Here is a 22,578-nt window from a genome sequence, read left to right on the forward strand (position 1 = left end):
TGACTATGATGATTAAACACCCAGCAATTTACTCACCACATATAACATAATTTTTTGGTGAGCAGCCCAGAGCTACTACACTGGGTGGCTTAAACAACAAATATTTATTTCTCACAGTTCTTCAGCCTGGGAAGTCCAAGAACAAAGGGCTGGCAGATTGGATTCTCGTGAGAGCTCTCTTTCTGGCTTGTAGACAGCTACCTTGTGGTTGTTTTTGTATATGCAGAGAGCAGAGTGTGAAGCAAGTTCTCTTGTGTCTCTTTTTGTTAGGGCACTAATTTCATCATGAGGTCTCCATCTTTAAGACCTCCCAAAGGCCCCGCCTCAAATACCATCATATGGATTAGCATTCCAACATACGAATTTGATGGAGACCAAAAAAAGTGCCATAAAAATCGGAATATGTTGAAATAACTAATTTCCCTCACTAGTTATTGGTTTAGGCATGAGTATGTGAGGCAGGCAATTCTGACCAATGAGAGATTAGGGGAAATCTGATAAGAAATCTTCTGGGAAAAATATTCTTCAATTATAAAACAAAACACAAAAAAAGTAAGTTTTATTTTGTCTCTGAGCCTTTTCGTGTGGATCTGTACTCTGGAGCCGCTGGAGTTATCTTGCAACCGGGAGAACCAGCCTGAGGAAAACACTCATTCTGTCGATGGTTGAAGAGAGCGATAGAAAAAAAGTATGAATCTTAATGAAATCTTTGGCCATGAATACAACCATGAAGTCTCCTCTAGATGTCTGTTCCACATAGAGAAACATTCTGATCATTACAATTCAAATAGTTGTTCATATATCCCTAACAAAGTACCATGATTTTATAAGATCATCAATAAAGAGTAATATAGTAAAATATTTTTGCCTTAGTTGATATATGATTAATCTTCAGATATACATTTTGCTCCAAGTCAAGTTTTAAATATTTATAAGGAAAAATTAAAGGGCAATAAATTTGAAATTATCCCAATCAAATAAAAATGATAGGAATGGTATGCCTATTAGTATCACTAGAAATTGAAACAAATAACATACTATTTTTTAATTAGTTTCAAATATAAAACACGATCTATATAACGTGAAAAAAAAAAGTATTTCTGTATACTCTGTCTTCAGTTTGGGACATTAAAATACTGAATAAATTTATGTCCTACTATCATGGTTAAATTGTACTTTCAGAAGGGTCTGATGTAGTTTCTATGAATTTGAGGAAACAAATTTATGGAGAACAGAAACCCATTATTTCATCCTAATTCACAAGAGAAAGTTCACTGGAAAAATGTCATGTTACCTTAATAACCAATTATAAATATCATCAAAAGCCCCATAAAAGTCCTGGGGAAAATATTCCTGTATAGAAGTGGCAATCTTTATTTTCCCACAAACATAAGAAATTGAGAGAGTTTTGTTGGCATAATTTGTGTTGTCAATCACTTTCGGTATAGCTTTTGTCTTGCATTGGTGATTATTCTTTGCTTTGTAACTTTTGCATATGTCTTCATTTTTCTCTAATAAAGCATTTCTAGTATATTAACCCACATCTTTCATCATGGCACTTAAAGAAAAGTTAGTGATAGAACTGTGTAATGACAAGCAGGGAAAAGAAAGGGGAGGGACATGCTACAGAGGGGATTAATCAATGTATTTATTTAGCAATAGCTAATCAATTTATTTAACAATATGCAATAGCAAAAGACAAAGGCAATTAATAGAATATGTTAATGTCAGAAAGTAAAGGTGGTTAAGACTAAACTACATACATAGATAACAATGTCACGTCAAAGGAGTACACATACATATAAGTTCAAGAGATCCCAACATATGTTTACTATTGATCAAAAATCAACTTGATGTTACAAATAACGTAAGTAAGGAGTATCCAAAAGCAGTAATAAGCTCTATAGGATAGCAACTATTACAGTAGATACCAAAAGCTCACCAAACTGGGGGAGAACAACACTGGAAAAGTCATAAATCAAAACCTTGCCAAGTCTGCAGCTAAGAGAAACTCAGGCGTCTCCCACAGTGCTTGTTAGTTCCCAAGAATGTTGCTGCTGTTACCATTGTTGTTGTTGTTGTTAGAAGTCAAGGTGTCTTCTGATGCTATAAGCTGCAAGCTGCATATAAGTTTTCAAGGTGTTAACAATATGAGGAATGTTGCTGCTGTTATCGTTGTTGTTTTTAGAAGTCAAGACGTCTTCTGATGCTGTAAGCTGCAAGCTACATACAAGTTTTTTTCAGATGTTAACAAGTTCTCAAGAAGGTTAACCATGGAGAACAACACTGGAGAGGTCGGGAACCAGCCAGCCCTCCCCAGGTTCCAGGCTGAAAGTGAGGACATCCCCCGGTGGTGTAAGCTGCATGTTGCTGGAAGTCTTCAAAATGTTTGAATGATGATAAATCACCAGTAACAAATGACCAAATGATGAAAAAATTAATAATTACACTGCCAACTAAGGTCTGTCTTATGTATTTTCTCAGATGTACCTTAGAGCCAAGTTTCTTGTTCCTGCCTCCCCATCCAGGAATGGGCAGTTCCGGGAGGGTCCGGCAGTTACTGATATGAATGTTGCCCATCCGGATGAAGGGCCAATTCATCCAGATAAGCAACAAGCCTTGGCGATGTGCTTGTCACGTCATCCTGATATAACTTAGCTACTTTACTTCATGCTGATTTGGGTGAAACAGACAGAACAACGAGGGAATTCTCTCAACCCCTGATTAAGAATTATTTTAACCCTAAGCTAATCACCACCTCACAGCACAGACAGAACAGCAAACATCATCTCGTATCTGCCCTGCCTGGGAGAATGAGACCAAAGGGGGAATTTATTCAACCTCTGATCAGATAGAAAAGTTAGAAAAGCAATCTCATCTCATGCCTCCCCTGCTCGGGAGAATGAGACCCAGAAAGCAACATATCTCATATCCCCTCTACTTGGGAGAATGAGACCAAAGGAGAAATTTACTCAACCCCTGGTGACAGCACAGAAATCACCCCACATGCCGGAACAGACGAAAGCTAATAGACAAAAGCTCACATTAACTAATGAAGGCAAATTTTCTTCAACATCTTCCCTACAAACTGAAAATGGAATGGAAACATCAAAAAAAAAAAAAAAAAAGAGTAAGAATCTATCATCTGTATTGTATTCAGGGTTTCTCTTCTTTGCGAATGTATAGATTTTGAATGGCAAGACTCTCTCTTAATTACTATAATCTAATTTGAAAATAAGACTTAGTCTACATAAATAGCTTCTAAGGAAAACTTTAAAAAAAATCAGTAAAGAATAAAGGTAGAAACATTTACCAAAAGCCTATTCAAAAATAAGAAGTGAACATTCATAAACAAGATAATTTATCTTCTGTACAAAAATGAAATCCAGCTTCTTGAGAAGTAATACATGGCAGCAGTTATTTGATGATGATCAACGCAAAATCACCATGATTTCAAAGAGTCTTTATCATGGAAGCCAAACAAATTATGAATTATAGGTTAAAGATAAACTAGTTGACAGAGAACATTGAACATGTGTGTTCATGCCTCCTTCTTGGATGGTTAATTACTGAAAGGCAAAAATTAAATCTCTACGCACAGAAAAGAAATTCACAATACCTCTGCAGGTGGGCTTGAACTAAAATATGTGAAATAGACATTAGTATAATCCTAAAATAAAGGGAAAGGATTTGCCATACTTAAAGTACATATATATATATATATATATATATATATATATATATATATATATATATTTCTAGTAAGAGTATCAAATAGCCAAGTGGTGTGGTGGTTAAGCAGACACCCTGGATAGATTTCAGGTAGTCTAGGTTTCCTACCTATCACCAGATTATAATCCTACCACTCCCACTTATTGATGTGCGACTTTGAATCAATCACTTCACCTTCCTTCTCCTCAGTTTCCTCATCTGTAAAATGCAGATGATAAGAATAAAAGTTATAGTTTTATTGTCATTCTCAGATGAGTTGATATGCAAAATACTGAGAACTTCCTGGACTGTGGTAAGTATACATTATTTGTTGGTTTCCTAGACAGATTATTAGATGTTTATAATGTCTGAATAGCAGGATTGTGAATTTTGCACTAAAGCCAAGATTCTTTCATTTCTCATTAAACAAGCAGATTTATTGGTAGTATTCTTTGTTTTAAGTTCAATATATTTCATTGTATTGAGTCATGTAGAAGATTAAATAAATGATAAAAAGATGTGTGATATAATATGAACTACAACATTAGTAAAAATACCCTCCATGATTGTAAACTCTAGCATGATCACTATTAATTACTATTTTCACAACAAATTATGAACTACTTTGTGGGAACTATCTAGATGCTGTGAATTCACTACATATCAGAACACTGATAACATTAACTCTACAAAATTAAGAAGTCCTAACAACCACAAAGTATTATTGCTGCTTTTGCACATCTGAAGGCTCATTCTGAATCTTACAACCTAGCCACATATCTTGTTTGACAAGGACATGGCAAACAATATTTCAATAGTGTGACCCGTATTTTGTAATACTGAAAGACAAAATATAAGGCAAAATAGTCCAAATATCAGGGCACAATGATTTTTTTTTTTTTTTTAAATGAGAGTAACTAATTTTCTGTTTTTATATAAGGCTGCATTGTTAATAGATACCACACACTGGATTTTTCTTTGTTTGTTTGTTTTTGTTTTGTTTTGTTTTTTAAGGAGGGCACAGCTCACAGTGGCCCATGCGGGGATCAAACCAGTAACCTTGGTTTATCAACACCACACTCTAACCAACTGAGTTAAAATAGTTACCACACATATATTCTCAGCAGTCTGCTGTGGATAACTTATAAATCTCAATAATAAATAACAAGATCATTGATATGAGAACAAACAAACAACACAAGTGTTTTCAGTGTGGTATTAGGCTGAAAGTTTAAAAAAGTGTATACTTACGTTTCTAAGGAATTTCAAAGAGAAACTTGCTAACTATAATGAAAGACAGTAGGAAGATTGAAGCCTGTATCATTAAATGTGGATTGACATATCATGTATATTTAATATGAATTGTGTCCCCTTGCTTACTTGTGTATTATAATTCCTATTAAGCAATAATCCATTTTGTTTATATTTGGATCTACTCAGACCCTTTCTATAGTGTTCAGAAGACGTCATATTCAGAACGAGCTTTTTTGCCAAATTTAAAAAATATTTTGGTATCAACAATTGTTGATTCCGTTTCTTCAGACCCTGAACCCATACTCTCCTAAAACTGCTTGTGTGTTGATAGTCTGTGAAAGCTGACAGAGGAAATTTTTTCTGTGGTGTTTCTCTGGCATTTTCAGGTTGAAATATAAAGTTTTTATAACCTCAAAATGAAGGTCAATGCTACAGGTATAAAACAAGAGTACGGTTGAATCTAGGAAATTTTATGACAGGTTAACTTGATATGGTTTGAATATGCTGCTTTCTGAGGATTTGATTAAATGTGGACTGCATGGGGAACAGTTTGGACTGAATCTCCTTTGGGCAATTCTCAATAAATATTCAGATACACTCAGTGTAATTTATCAAAGGGTTATACTTTTCTGACAAGCACTTGGTGTATCAACATTCTGTGTTGTCAATTAAGGGCAGAGTCATATTGTATGACTTTCAGGCGCTGGGGTTGGTATCTTCTTAAAAACATTGAATATGCCATTCAGGATAACTTAACATAAGGGCATCTTACTTCATCCTGTCCTTTTTCCTTAAGAAACAATTCTAAGGCTGCTCTAACACAGGAGTGAGATCATGAATATGGCCAAGAGTTATTTCTACATGGTCTATTTACTCACAAGTTAATTAAATTAGTTAATTGTGTTATATATATGTATGTATTTCCATTAACTGGTTATTATATGTGATTAGCACTATGTGAAATAGATTTCATTTTACCTCAAAGAAAATTTAAAGCAGTTTTTACCAATTTCTTACCCTGGGTATTAAAAAAAAAAATTGCACATTACCGATAAAATACTAATAATAAGGATAATATTCTAGTAAAAAGACTTCAAAATAAATCAATGCATTGATTTACTTTTTAGGTATGGAGAAATAATTTAGATACACAGAAACATCTAACAAAGATAAATATTTTAATTTAAAAATGGTCCATCTAAGTTTTTCTGAAATGAATTACATCACTACTCCTGTTAGGTACTGTTAATATTAGGAAATTTCTTACCTTTCCTAGAGAATGAATTATTCTGACTGATTCAGATAGCCGAATTACTTAACCCAATATTTGACCTAATTTTCTCCTTTATTTCATTTGCAACTCTTAAAACAACAGTAAAAATTAACTTAGTTATAATAAACAAACAACTGCTAATCAATAGGGAAGAGAATTACAGGGCATACCAAGAGAACCATAGATTATTTCCTTTAAATTTGATTCACTTTAACATTTAATGTGCCATTTTCATCTCCAATAACAATGTAAGATGTTTTATTATCACATGGATGTTTCATGTAACTACATAATTATATTCACTTATACTAATTATGTATCATAATTAAAACAGGTAATTACTATGTTAGCATATTTAATTACATAGTTGAACACTTACTGCATGCAAATGTACTTTGCACTCTTAGAGCACTATATGCTGCACAATAAGTCATTTTTCTTAAGCTCTTATCAAGTCAAACTCTTGAAATAATTAAAAAAAAGTAAAACATTCAGATTTGGAATCAAATTTGGAAAGGACTCAAATGTCTTTTAAAGGAATAAAGTGTATTAATTAAAATTTAACTTGGAATTCCCAATCTATAAACACACACTTGATATGCAGAATTTAAAACTTAGAAGTTTTAAGTATTTCTCAGTATTTTTGGTATTTTAAATTATTGATATTGAAATCAAAGCTTTGTATATCTGCTTTCTAAGCCAATATAGAACATAGTCAAGTATTCATATACAGACTTGTGTGAAAATAAATGAAATGTGTAAAGAACAATTAGAAAACTTTATGAATAAGAGTCAATCATACCTCTACTCTGATGTATTCATGCCTAAATCTTCTACAAATATATTAACTCCAGATACAGCTTAATTGATTCTTTCGTTTCTTGATAAACTTCTCAAACTCGTTACTAATTTAGAATAGACACTCTGTAAAGATTAGAATTAGCAAAGTGTATTGCATACCCATTATTTCCAACCACTGAACGTAATTTTCTTTTTCTAGTAATTCTAAAATCTCGCCTCTCTTCTAGTATTTTATTAAAAATTTGCATTAATGTTTACATACTGCTTCTTACTTGAAAAATTCAATGAAATATTCTCATTTCTCATTTAAGTAAACTTTCCAGTTTTTTCTATTTCTTCAAAGTCCATTTTTTCTTTGAATTTTCTCAATTATCTTTCTATAGGATCTTTCCACTTGGAACATAACATTATAGATAATTTATGATGCAGTATGCATGGACATTAAGACTAAAAGATATGTAGAAGAATGATTACATCATTTAATAACTCTGTAGGTGGGTAAATTTTTAAATCTTTGTTTATCTCTCTAGATCTGTAAATGTATTTTTTTTTGTAAAATGTGTATAATAGTATTACCTACTAACAAAACTGTTGTATGGGTTAACTGAAATATTCCTGAAATGTTGAAGTTTCAATAAATAGAATATATGGGAAGATGATAACTAATATATATTGAACACATTTTGTACCAAGTATCTTTTTAAAAGTAGATTAACTAATTTAATCTTTAAATCAATCCCATGGGTACAGATTTAATTTATTATTTCCATTTTACAGATTATGAAAGTTAATGTTTTGGTGCTAAGAGGTTAATGGCACAATGTATTATCCATTCAAAATAAAATTTAAAATGACACAGATTAACAGAAAAAAAAAGCCTCAATTCGTGGAATGGATTTTTTAAAAGACTTGTGCTAATAGCATATAGCACAATTGGAAGACTTTTGTGTATGAAAGGATTCATTGCAATACTCCCAATATAGTGTGCTTCATGTAACTGGCCTTTGTGATTATATATAAGGCTGGCTGTAGCCACTACTTCAAACCATTAAATAATAACTGTTTAATTAAAATATAATATTTTGAATTTCAAATGGAAACAGTATCCTAGAACAAGGTAGAAGTACAAAACATTTGTGAAAAAAGAGTGTTTTTAATGACTGTACCTTGCATATGTTCTATGCCATTTCCTGTCACAAATTGTCACTTGTGTGGTGAAAAAAATAGTCTTTACTATGTAGTATTTAGAGTTTTCTATTTTACAAGTTAAAATACCCAACATAAAAGATACAGAGACAAGAACTTATATGTGCTTAGAGCACAAAATTAATACAATGATCTTACATGTAACATGGTTAAGGGCTCCATAAATGATCACATTTTTTAAATTTGTTTTGTGTATTGCTTTGTTTCCTTGTTGTTGTTTTCCCTTAATGAGTAATTTCTTACCTTGCACCTTGCTCTGTGGAATTTAAAAATATAATTCTCTCAGAAACAAATGTATAGTGCCCAAATAAGAATAACTAGGTAACGAAGGAAAAAAATAAAAAGACCTGCTAGCTGATGCATTTTTTGAAGGTTGAAGGGAAGTTATTCTATGTTGTTATGTAAGGCTCTTTTATATTACTGTAATAGTAATAGTAATCACTAGGAAATAAAAATACAATCATAATAAATTCATTTCTAATATCTTAATTCAGTTTAGTTTAGAAGTAAGACTTTCTAGATATTATATTTCTAAAGGAGGAACTGTTTAGATTCCTTTAGAATTCAGATTTGGGGAGAACAAGAAAACAATAAAAACATGAATCTTCTTCTCATCGCCATAATGGAATTAAACAAAAATCTCCAACATTTATTTTCCATTCTGTAGTAGAGCTTTTCAGATAATGCTTTTACTACCACCTTATTAAAACTTTGACTGTTAAGATTCCCAAAGACTTTGTGATGACAAACCAGTGGTAATCACTTGATTCTCCTGTTAGGAACATATAACACAGATGGCCCCACCTTCATTCTTGGTGGACTTTCCGTACTTATCTAAAAAGTCACCACTCTTTCTTGGTTATTGTCATACCATTTTGGTTATTCAGTTTTCTCTGCTTTCTTCATCCTGTCTCCTAGAACTTAGTTTTGCAGTCCTGGTGCTCAACAATATCATATAAACATTCTTTTTGGGTGTATCCAGAACAGTTGTCAAAAGTAAAGTTTGCTGATTCTTAATGCATGTCACAACACATTTCAAAATATTGAAATCATATGGGCAATGCCTCTATTCACAGTGAAATTGAAATTAAAAGTTAAGTCCAAAAAAGATTAGTAGATAATCCACATTTCTAAAACAAACAATATCCTTCTAAAAAACATGGATCAAGTTTCATGTTAGACATTTGATAACTTTTTTATGCATTTGATAACATTTGAATAAAATAAAAATACAAATATCAGCATACTAAAGTTCCTATTAAAATGTCACAAATAATGTGATGGATCAAGTAAAACTATTCACTCATGTTATGCTATAATGTCTCACTGTATGTTCTTACAAATTAATAAAAAATGCCAATAGCTCAATAGAAAATGTTTAAAAAATGAGAAGTGTCATAATAGAATAATAAAAATAACCAATGATCACACACATGAAAATATATTTTAAAATGAGATCTCCTGTGTCTACTTCACAGATTGGAAAAGTTAGAAATATTGGCTATACCATGCACTGGTGACAATAGTATGATTGTGATGTGATAAACCGTATTTAGATAGTAATTTATCAATAAATCTCAAAATCTAAATACAGCATTTCCTTTGAGCAATTCATATTCTAGGGGTTTATTCTGAATTGATAAAAAATTAAATACAAAAGTTCTATCAATTTTTTTGTAATGATGAGACATTCTGTATAAACAAAAGTTTCATAAATAGAAGATGCACTAAAAAACTTTGGGATAAATACATACTCTGTATTCATTAATTAGGTGATAAGAACATTCAATAATATCAGAAAAGGAAAAATTGTAACTGTGTGAGGTTGAAAAAAAATTATAAACTAGGATAGGTGTCTTGATCTACAAAATGGAGATAATTATTACTATTAATAGTATTCAGGATCTTTGGAAGGATTAAGTGATATGATAATAACAACCAACAATTAACATCTGTTAATACGTTACTTACATTTCTGTATGTCTGGCACAAAGTAAATGCATATGAATAGTAACACTTTCTATAAAAGAGACAGATATTTGTAGACAAGAAAGATGTCATAGAGAGTTTTTATCCACCAAGAGCAGTACATATTCTGTTCCACTTTTGTAGAATCATCTGCTTATATATGTGTGTAATATGGAGTGATGGTTGAAAGATTTTTTCAAGCATGTTAAAATATTTATAAATGGATAGTTTATTTTTACTTTAAATGGATAAATTACTTTTACTTTATTGTTTTATATATTCCAATATCTGAAAATGTGGGGACTAATCTGATAATGTGATACTCTTTCTCCTACCTTCTAAATTCATCTAGCTGGGTTAGATTCAAATTAAGAGAGACAGATTAACAGGAGAAAATTAAAAAAATAATACATGCAAATGGGGAATTCATATAAGCATGAAAATTCTAATGACAGTGACGCAACACTGAATATATAAGACATTTTTGGACAGAGGAGAAAGGTGGGGGAGAGAGTATTAGATTTCAGATGTGAGAAGGGGTGATTTACTGGTAGTTGAGGAAAGGCAAAACACACTGCAGGAAAATTCTTGCTGGCAACTCAGAAAAAATGGAACACTGTGGGTATGTAGCTCACAGACTTGAAGTCTTCCTGACTAAAGCTAAGGTGAAGATTCTTAGGGCAATTAATTACTCCAAGGCTCCCTTCCTAAAGTAGATTTCTCTGTCTGAATATCTTGGACAGGGAGAGAGGAGTCAAAGGTTCTTTCTGAGTCTTGTTTCTTAATAACAGACTTACAATCAATATCCCAAAAGGTAGCTTCAGGGTGGCAAAATTTGGGTCACTTCAATAATTTTTAAACGAGCAGTTTATTGTAAAACTGTAGAACATAATAAAGTACTTTAAATTGGGGTAAACTAGTACCGAATTTCATCAACAAGCTTAGTTGTGAGTAAATGAGGAGTTTAGTGCATCTTGGTGCTATATTTACACAATTTATCTGGAAAATGTAGGTAGAAAGTAGGGATGAGGAGAACATGGTTAAATAGAAGTTTAATGAACTGCAATTTATATCCAAATTTACTGCATGAAATTGTGATCCAGAGTTACTTAGATTAGAATAAGTTCTAACAATAAAAATTAAAATGCTGGTCAAAATTTCCAGTTAATATTTTAATGAAGGTATATTAAATTAAGTGTTGAAATGTGTAAGCCTTTCTAATGTACTTATCTCTTACAGTTTTTAATCTTTATTCTCCCTTTTTAAAAAGTTGCCTTGATTCATATATTCTTTATAAATTTTCTAGTTATGAATATGCTTTTTTCCTATCTTCTTTTTTCCATGAGAGCACTTTCCATTTGATTTATCACTCTAAAAGTATTTGAACTTTTCCTTTTTCTCATCAACACCCTCCCCCTTTTTTTTTCCCCATGATAATACCATCTGCCTAATAGGCTTTGCTCTATGAGATTACTATTGTAGATTCTTCTGTATATCCCCAGAGACCATGATCCATCTTTTCTCATCATTAATGAAAATCCTTCTCATTTGAAGCAGATTTTAGCAACAAGTTTTTCTTCATGCCCTCATAAAATTTGCATATAGAACAGTATGTTTATTTTCTATCCCTCTGGTATTGACATATATTTAGCACACAGGATTTTCTTCCACCCAATTCACACTTGTAGCTCTCTATAGGATTAAAAGGAGATTAGCGTGTATTAGCATAAACTCTGAGAAAACAAAGTGTTGTGGTATGACTGGATATTAATCAAATAAAATGCTGTTAATCTCATCATTGTGCCAGCAATTTATAAAACGATCACATTATGTCTTCAAGAAATAATGTTTCAATAATATATAACAACTGAATTAGAGTAATGACACTATGATTTTACATAGGGATGAAAGGAAATTGCATTTTGGCACTTAAATCAAATCTAATAATTGGAACCGGTATATTCTTAGAATATGTGAAGGATTCCTCTTTGAGCTGAAGCAGGGTAGTTCGCATCCATTAATAATCTTTCTTTCACTGCATTTAGGATTGAGACCCAAGTTTTTGCAATAACAAGCAAATCTTTAATTCCCAGTTCCCTTTATCTGAAATTCTAATTCATGTGGGTTTACTTTGTGTAACTTTTCAGCTTTTTGTGCCCTGAGACAGTCTAATATTTGTATGTTTGAGAGAGAAACGATTGAAGGAGAACACTTCATGTCTAGCCCTTTACACTGGTTTTCTGATCAAAGCAATATTAAAAATGCTACACTATTTTGATGAAAAGACATGTCAACTTAAGAAATGTCCAAACCTGTAGAGATTTTAATGAGTTTATTTGAGCCAAACTGAAGAGTATTGCCGGGGAGCAAAATCAATTGAGATTTTGCTCTGGAGAATGCCAATTTTGTAGCTTATTTTATACATTAGAGTCAAAGGAGGAGTTGTAAGAAGGGTTACATGAAGTCCATTGGTGGTACTGTGTTTCCCTGAAAATAAGACATAGCTGGACCATCAGCTGTAGTGCATCTTTTGGAGCAAAAATTAATGTAAGACCCGGCCTGATATTATATTATATTATATTATATTATATTATATTATATTATATTATATTATATTATATTATCATAAGACCCGGTCTTATTTTAATACAAGACCGGGTCTTATATAATATAATATAATTGGAACTGGTATATTCTTATCTTAAAATAAGACAGGGTCTTATACTAATTTTTGCTCCAAAAGACGCATTAGAGCTGATGGTCCAGCTATATCTTATTTTCGGGGAAACATAGCAAATTAAGGGTGGGAGGAAGCAAAGCAGGGAATTGTCAGGGATACTGGGATATATACTGTATTATCTCTGGGATTGGATAAAAAGTAAAGAGACTCATACCTCTTTTATGTTGGTGGGTACAGGATAATTAATAATTAACACTTTACATAGAGATGGTATTTGGGAAACAAGACAATGAAGAAGAGCTCTGGTGCAATGGGTTGTGCTCTGGTGCAGTGGATTGTGCCCTGAAGGGTCTGGAAAAAGGGATTATTCTAACATTTCAAGGGTATATTATCTTAAATGGAAAAAAAAAAAAAAAAAAAAAAAAACACAATAAACAGGCTCAGTTAAGGTAAAGATTGACCATTGCAAAGGAAGCTACAGGGCAAGGATGCTACTACTCACCATAACTACTTTTAGTTAGGAATTTTATGTTTACACCATCCCATGTGGTTCATTGTTGTCTCTGAATTTGTAGGGCCCACCATGCTGGCTTCCCCTTTTGCTTTTCAAAAGGTGACTTTTTTTTTCATCTACAGATGTTATCAAGAGACAGGGATTTTAATTCTGGTTCTGGCAGTAATGGTGAACTTAGTTTTTTAATATCTTAATTTGTGCTTATGTAAAATGAGAGAACCGTACAGAAAAATTCTGAAGGTCCCACAGAGATCCCCAAAGAAACAGTCTTTCTATATTACATAAAATTATATTGTGATATATACTGTAGTATCAAAAAAGAGATCCAGACAAAAAAGAATAGATTAGAAAATCCATGATTTTATAAAATTTACTTCTGAAATTATTTCAGCAGTCTGATGATTTTGATAACCAAATTTTTTCAAATTGATCATCATTATATCAGATAATGTGGATATATAACTCTCATATGGAAAAATGCAACAATGGAAATCTCATTCCATGGTAAATATGGTGATTCATTACACCCTTACTTTATGACATGGAAATTTAAATAGTACTACGTGCAATATTCTTTATGTACATAATATTATTCTAGTGACCCAGCTTTGGAATTAGTAAGAGAGAGAACACTCTTGAATAATGACCAAAGAAAAATTTCAAATCAGTAGTGTGTCTGTTTGAGTCTTCTGGGAAGCAGACGCCAAAGCAGAATTAAAAAAAAAAAAAAAAAAATGCGTTGAGGGAAATGCCACCAATAAAGAAAAGCTCAAGGAGCAGGGATAGGTAGGGAAAGCCTTCAGACCTCTTTGCATAACTGATACTTGTGAAAACAGCGAGGTAAGCGAGAAGGGCAGGTAGGAGAAACCTCATACCGCAGTGCAGCACCGAGAAAGTCTTGGCCAATTCACAGCAATGACTACCTGTCTGAGGTGTCCACACTGGGCAGAAATGGCCCGAGTCTCCCGCCCCCATTGTATTCTCTAGTTCCGTGGGAGCAGCGAGGGAAAAAGTGTAGCTTGACATAAATACTTGAGTGAAACCAGAAGATGCAACAGGTGGAGGCTGTCAGCTAATTCTATCTCTTACAGCAAGTTCTCTCTTGACAGAAGATCTGAGTGGCACAACTACACGTCTGCCACAATTAGTGGAATTGACATTTCTACATTTTTTTTGTGTGCTCTAATCATACTCAAAACATATGAAATATTTGACTCTCAGAAAAAAAATGAAAACACATTCAAAGTAGCTGATTCTTTGAGAACTACTTTTGTCCATGGCAATTTCCTCTAAAGTAAATATCTATTAAAACTTGGTAAGACAGACTGACTGGCTGTTATTATTATTTTTTTTTTTTATGAATACAGAAATTATTTTGAAGGTATAAACATTTATTGAGCATGAACTGACAGTCTATTTTAGATTTTACATAAATTATTTCATTTAATCCTCATAATAGCCCTGTAACTTTTCAGTTCAACCAATGAAAAAAACTGAAATCTTTTGGTAGAAACAACATGGATTAATTGGACTACCAGCCCATTAATGCTACCTAAGGAAAGCTTCCAAGGACATTTTATGTGTAATTGGATGCCTTGAATTTACTAAGGATTGTTCTTCATCAGAATAAAATGGTATCAAGTTAGTCTTGCCATAGAAATTGGGAGATTTTGACAGAGTCTTATGACTAAGTGAAGCCTTAGATAACGCCACATATAAATATGCATGGGAAATTAACCTGGAAGGAATGTATTCTAAAATAAATTCGTTATAAAAATACGTTTGCATAAGGCCTGCTAGGTTTATTATTACTGTCTAGCAGAACACAAGTAAATATATATTACTTAGAGACTTAAGAATGCAGGTGAGGAACAGTCAATGGCAAAAACGTCAGCAACAGTATGTGAAGACACCTGAAGTAAGTATGTGAAACCGAAAAAAGACTAAAGAGTTGACACCAGTACAAGAAATAGGGTGATTGAAAAATACAGAACCACAAGAGGAAGAAAATTTAAAGACAAAATTGGAAACTAAAAACTAATAAAACCATTAAGAAAAATAATAAAATGATTACAATATGAAAAGTTGGCTTATCCAATTACAGATTTGAAATTTTCAGAAGACACTGAAGAAATCATAACTCCAAAGAATTGTTTTATCTTTTCTGAGAAAAATAATGGAAAATATTTTATATCCCACAGTTTGTTATAGTGTATTAAAATAATGTAAAATAATGTCTAACTATAAAGTGCCATGCTCTGCACAATAGGTTTTATAATTATTCAAGTAGTTGGTTGTAGCAGAGTGCTGGGGGAATGACAAGGAGCTTATATTAAAATTCCTTCTGACTTTTATTACCATATTGAACACAATAAAAGCTAATTAAAGATTATGGTGTTTTTGTTTTGACAATTTATAATTTATAATTTTGTCTCCAAAAAATATGTGTATTTTCCTGGAATTTTAAATTGCTTATCCCAGACGGCTAAATCACGAATAAAGCATATTTTCTTCATACATATGGGAAACACATTTATTATTCTCCCGTGTTTTTCATTTCAAAACTTGAGGGTCATTAATCAAATCCTAATTTATTTGTGATTAAAGTGGATTATCTATTCAGTTAAAACATAAAATATATTGAGATAAAACATAAAATATATATCATATAATAATTCAGCTGTGCATGTACACTATATGTTAACTTGCATTGAAATAAAAAAACTATAACATCTATAGGTATGACAATGTGTGATGTCAAAATTCAAAAATAATATAACCATTATAATACTCAAAACTATTTAAATTAACTATAATAAAGAACATTACAGTTGAGAATCAACCTTATACAATACCAAAGCAAAATTAATTAAATTAATTAAAAATAATTAAATAGTAATTTTTAAAACAATATATTTATAGTTAAATCAAATCTAAATGAGCGAAATAGTATTAACTTTCATATATTTATCCTTATTATGTAGTTACCAATATTTAACAATAAATATGTTCATGCTTGTTTAATAGTATGATTCAGATTTTTTTTTTAATTCTATTCACACAATTTTACTTTATCAGTAAATTCATAATTGAATCTGTGGGCTAAAATTTAATATTTGACATTTACTAAGAATCTAATCACATACTATAAAAATACTAAAATAAAGAACATATTAATTCTACTATTCTGAATCAGTTAAACTGCAATTCTTCAAAACGATAGGCTCTTCTAAACATTTTATATAAAAATGTAATGTGGGCATAATTAAAATAATCAAAATATTAATAATACCTTAATATATATTTCTCATATGGTTTCAGTACTGTGGTGTCTTATTTACTTCTGTGGTTATATTTCTAATCCTCTCCATTGAATTCTAAGTACATTGAAGCTAAAAATGACACCTTGTAGATATTCATTTTCTTAATGTTGAGGAGATTTACATGAAGACAATAAAGTGTACTTATAAAAGAGGCTAGGCCTACCTATGCTAAACCATTTCTGGAAAAGCCATGTAAATTATCTGGGTTCTAATTTACTTACCTGCAAAATGATAAAAAATATGGTACCTCTCTCATATGGCTGATATAAGAACTAAATTTCAAAACATACAGAAATACATATAAGGTACACAGTAAGCGTATGGTACATTCTGCTATGCATTAGTATTTATTACTGGGTACATACTCAGTAAACGTTGGATGATAAAGCAGATGTCAAAAAGTGAAATATTATTTAGGATGGAAAGTTATACTTCCCACATTGAATATTTTAAATTATGCTTAAAAACTCAATTCAAATTTGTGTAAAAATATGTTATATATTTGTGAAATCATTACACTTTGCCAGACTAGAGTGAAATTCTTTCAGTTCTAGATGAAGTACCACTTTTTATGTAATGGAAACAGTGTCCAAAAATTTTTTTCTCTCATGATGTAACTAAATTTTATTTTTAGAAAAGAATTGTCTACTGTAAATTAGATGATTTTGAAAAACTGATCCTTACAATTGCTGGGGCTTTTAATTCTCCTTGAATAGGTTCCTTAATCTTCTATTATCCTTCATCCTTATCATCAGATTAATAAATTTACTGTATAAAGGTTTGTATTGTCATCTGTTATTTCTCCCAAACTTCTTTTTTGGCTTGTCAATAGCATTGTTCTTATGTAAGGTTGAAAAATGGGAATTTAAAGCATTAGTTTTTCTCCCAAGGTCACACTAAAATGTACTAGTTGAGCAAAGATTGGAATATGAAGATTTTATCCAATGTATTACTTTTAGTCCAGATACCTGCTGAATTACAGAATTCCACGTTTTGATGCTTATTTTCAGTGCCTATATACAAAATAAAATTTATTTATCATGCAAACTAATTTATTCACCACCGAGTGATTTTCAGAAATCTGGGAGAATTACATACAATATTCTCCCACAATAGTGCTTGCCTACATTCTTGAAAGGGAGAAATAAAATAAAAAAAGGAAGAAAGAGAGAGAGAGAGAGAGACAGAGAGAGAGAGAGAGGAAGAAAGAAAGAGAGAGAGAGAAAGAAAGAAAGAAAGAAAGAAAGAAAGAAAGAAAGAAAGAAAGAAAGAAAGAAAGAAAGAAAGAAAGAAAGAAAGAAAGAAAGAAAGAAAGGAAATGTGCTGTTCATTTGAATTAGGTTTTGTTTGAATTCATTTGTATGGTGACTTAACGCTATGCGATGTATTTAAAAACAGTGAAAAAAAAAATCTTTCGGAAAAAGGTAAAAGCAATACAGGATATAATCTGGAAAAAAAAAAGCACCCTTTCTCCAATCCTTTCCAAATAATATAATTTCATATAAGATAACACTGAAAATTTTAAATATATAAGCTCCAAATGTTTTAAATGCGATTTTATGAAAAGTTAATTGAGACTAGATGCCAAAAATATCAATGGCATGAAACTGGAGAGAATGAGAGACTTTGAGTTGAAGGAAAACACCCTTTGAGACTACAAAGGACTTAGTTACCTAATACAGGACAACTTCTTGTAAAACAGAAGAAGAAGGAACAGAATATTTATGTTAGATACCTTAAATATACTAAACATATAAACAATAACTAGACTTATTCAAAAGTTTTGTGATGGCATATTTCAACTTAATCTTATTTTGTTATTATCATGATAATGATTAAATCCTGATTTTTTTTTTTTAAGGAAACTTTCCTATCAGTTTCTACTTTGATAGCTTTATTCTAATGTAATTGTCAATTTTGATACAATGTTTATAGTTTTATCATGTCACCTTGGGCTGGGAATTGAATTTGAATTTCCTCACAACCCTTGTATTATGTAACTCAATGACACAGCCTTCACAGATCTTGATATAATATCTGTATAGTTGTATGGACAGCTCATATGTACATGGAGTTAGAAAATAATACATTTGTTTTCTCCCTTGCTTTACTTTTGACTGCAAAGAAAAATATTGCATATGGGAAAATAATTTAGTGCATAAAGCATAGTCTCTAGGTTTATTCCTCACTGTTAATAATTTCTTATGTATCCATCCAGAAATTTACTCTTTCTACTTTACACTTGAGGAGGTATTTTTTGTTAATTTTATATAGGCAATCTATTCTCCAATTTTCTTTGTGTACCAACATATCTTGGATACTGAATTACCACTAAAGACTGAACTGTCAAATACACACATAAGATTATATATCTTGCCCAAAGTGACTAGAAATGCAGTATAGTATCTGGGAAGCTCCCAAACCATCAAACTTAGCTTCTTATAAATCTCCTTTTCGCACTGGGAGACATTGGCTTCTAGAATGGCAATCAAGCAGTGTCTATAGCACAAGGTAGTCTAGTGGCAAGTTGATAATTTTCAGGATATATCATGTGTTTCCTACGAAAAGAACTCACTGATAAAAACTGAGGGTATCCTAACAGCCGCAAGGTTATCTGCCGGCTGGAAAATCCTATCAGTATACAGAGAGAAGGAGGCAGGTGAGATCACAGCTGCCTAAGGCATTCTGAGATAGCAAGAATCTTAGCTTTCCCTAGATATCCTTTCACAGCAGTATACAGAAACCTTTTTCAGCCCTTGTAAATGCAGGGTTGTCTACTACTAAATGTCTGTTCCACTTATTTTTATTTTTTCCACAGACTTAATTGTTGAAATTTATGCTTTCCTCAAATGTCCATCTTTAATAAATAATGCTGCAATTGAAACTCAATATTTTTATAGCTACGTATTTCTTTGTGTGCCTTTTGATTAAAGGTCTGGAAAATTATATGAAAACAAAAGGATTGGGGAGACATCAAAGAAGCCTACACTGAAGAAAATTTTCAATTCTTAGATGTTTAACTATTGGGACAAGGGATACATAATTTTAAAATTTTGATGACTGCACAAAATGATTTTCAAACAATTTTTACCAATTTACATTCACCACACCATTGATGACATATGAGTCCCTGTCTTTTCATAGCCTGACAGAAATAGTTTCAAACTTTTTCATCTTTGCTAAGTTGATGACTAAAAGTTATATTTTTAATATTTTTCTTTATTTGTGAATGAATCTGTGTCATATAGAACAAAGTTTGTGTGCATAAAAGAAGAAAGTCCAAGGTCTTGGAAGTTTAAATCACATCATGTGGTTAAAAATAAAACAGAAGAAGGAAAGTACCCAGGGCCAATGTGGCAGCACCAAAGTGTTGATTGTGGGCCGAGGCTCCTGTCTCTAACCTCATGCTCATGTTCTAAACAGCTGCTGAAGCCTCATCTATCATAACTGTGTTCAAAAGAGTAGTGAAGAGAAAGTGAGGAGGAGAATGAAAAATATGGCCCTTCTTTTAAAAGAAGACTCTCTGGCTGTCTCCCCAACACTTGCAGACATGTCATTTTGAGACCTCTGATGAAACGGCCACACATAGCTGCAATAAAGGAAACTATAAAGTAAGTTTACTTTGTTTTTTTTAACTAAGAAAAATGGGTGAATGGTTATTGGAAGACAACTAGAAATCTCTTAGTCTGAATACCTTTTCATGGATTTAAAAACCATTTGCATATCCTTTTTCCATGCAACTTATATACATGTAAATGAAAAATTATGTTTTTTTTTGGTATATTGTTTTTAAGATCCTTTTCTATATTGAAGTATTAAAACCTTTGTCAGATATATGAGTCATAATTATATTTTTCCTAGTTTTTCATTTTTCTTTTGATTTAGTTTATGACTCAGTATGCTTTTAGATTCTATGACTAAATTTTCTATGGTGTTCATTATTTGAAGGTAACAAGAGTGAGAGGTTTGTTAAATTATTTCTAATAAGAAAATTGATGTAAACATTAACCCATATGCATTAGGCTGAATAGTGTTGAAGAAAAATTATTCTGACACTTGTTAAAATGGTAAGGAAGCTTTTATTAGGACTATTGTACAGGGAGAGAGATTGAGATCAACTCTGATGACAACAAGGACAAGTGGAAATGCATAGCCAAGGAGCAGGGTGAGGAACTCAGAGGATGTAAAGCAAATAAGAAGAGATACTATGAGGAGGGAGAGTCTTACTAAATTGACTTAACAGGATTTTTGATGAAGGCAGACCATGGTGACCAGATATTGAGAGTGGGGGAATTCTTGTTTAATTGACTTAGCAGGATTTTTGCCACAACTGGATTAGGCAGGCTGAAGTCAGCACCTACAGCCAAAACCTAGTAAAAACGTGGGCTTAGGAGAGCCTAACTAATGTGTGATCAACAAGATAGTCTTTGCCAATAGTTCTACGGTAAACAAAAACAAAAAACAAAAACAACAACAACAAAATAAACAAGGAACAAATGAAACTTACTTGCAAATAACCCTCTTTATTTTGACTTCCAATGTAAGTGAAATTGTAGAGCGCTACTGAATAGCCCTTGATAAATAATTTGATATACAGAAGGTGACAAAAAATGTGTACACGTTTTAAAAAAGGAAAACCCTGTATTAAAATTGTAATACTCAATATATACCAATAACAAAAGATGAATACGTCAGGTTTGATGTCTGCAATTACAAGAGGTGCTCGAAGTGGTTACCATCAGCATACTTGTAATAGTTTCTTCCTTTCTTAAAATGTGTGTACATTTTTTTTTTTGGCACCCTCTGAATAAGCATAGAAAAAATGTTTAAAAAAGAGAAAATAAGGCAAGAAGAACTAAAGGCAAAAAATGCAGCTGTAATTTGACAATATATAACATCCACACTTATCAGAAAGTATGGGATTAGACTTTTTATGAAAAAAAAAAGATAGAATATCATAGATAATATATTTTTCATTCATAATGACCTATAATTTTAAAGGCACCTACAAATTATAATCAAAATAAAATATTTTAAGGTTAGAAGATCATAATAATTTGAACATTGTGTGCTTTGTGAAACTTCCCAAAAGACCAAAAAAAAAAAAAAAAAGAATAGAATTAAAAGCAAAACAATTTGGGAGAGATCCAAGATAGCAGAGTAGATAAACACTGTGCCTGCATCCTTCCATGAATACATTAAAATTACAATTAAATTATAGAACAGTCAATTGGAGAACCATCTGAAATCTAGCCAAACAGAAGTCCTTTAACCAAAAATATAAAGAAGAAACCACATTGAGGCTGGTAGGAGGAGTGGAGACATGGAACAGGCCTCAAACCTCCCTGTGGTGGCTGAGAATCAGGAGGGATACCTTGGCTGCAGAGATTACCCAGGATGAACAAGTCTCCCCAGCCCACCACACCAGGATCCCCAGCCAGAGTACTGGTGCCAGGAAGAGTAACTGCCACAATATTTGGCTATGAAAAACACAGGAGATTCCAACCATCCAGCGGGATGAAAGGCTGCAGGAAACCGAGGCATCCTCTTAAATGGCTCACGCACAGACTCACTCACTCTCAGGCACTCACCTTGGGTTCCAGCGGAGAGATAGTGACTCAGGGGGCCTCAGACATACAAGGGGACAGACTGAGGAGTGAGGCTTCAGAGAGAGGACTGGAGGACAGTTGGCATTTTTCTGGTGAGGGGGTTCCTTCCCCTGCAGCCAGCAGGCAGGCGCCATACTTACTGTGTTGAGCCCGCCCCCATAGGCCAAATCTGAATCTGATTGGCCTGGTGAGCTCTGCTGCTCTGCCTTGCTGACTCACTGGGATCCCCACCCCCAACT

This window comes from Rhinolophus sinicus, chromosome 17 (assembly GCF_057876585.1).
Source record: "Rhinolophus sinicus isolate RSI-liver-muscle chromosome 17, RSI-T2T, whole genome shotgun sequence".
In the NCBI taxonomy this organism is placed as follows: domain Eukaryota; kingdom Metazoa; phylum Chordata; class Mammalia; order Chiroptera; family Rhinolophidae; genus Rhinolophus; species Rhinolophus sinicus.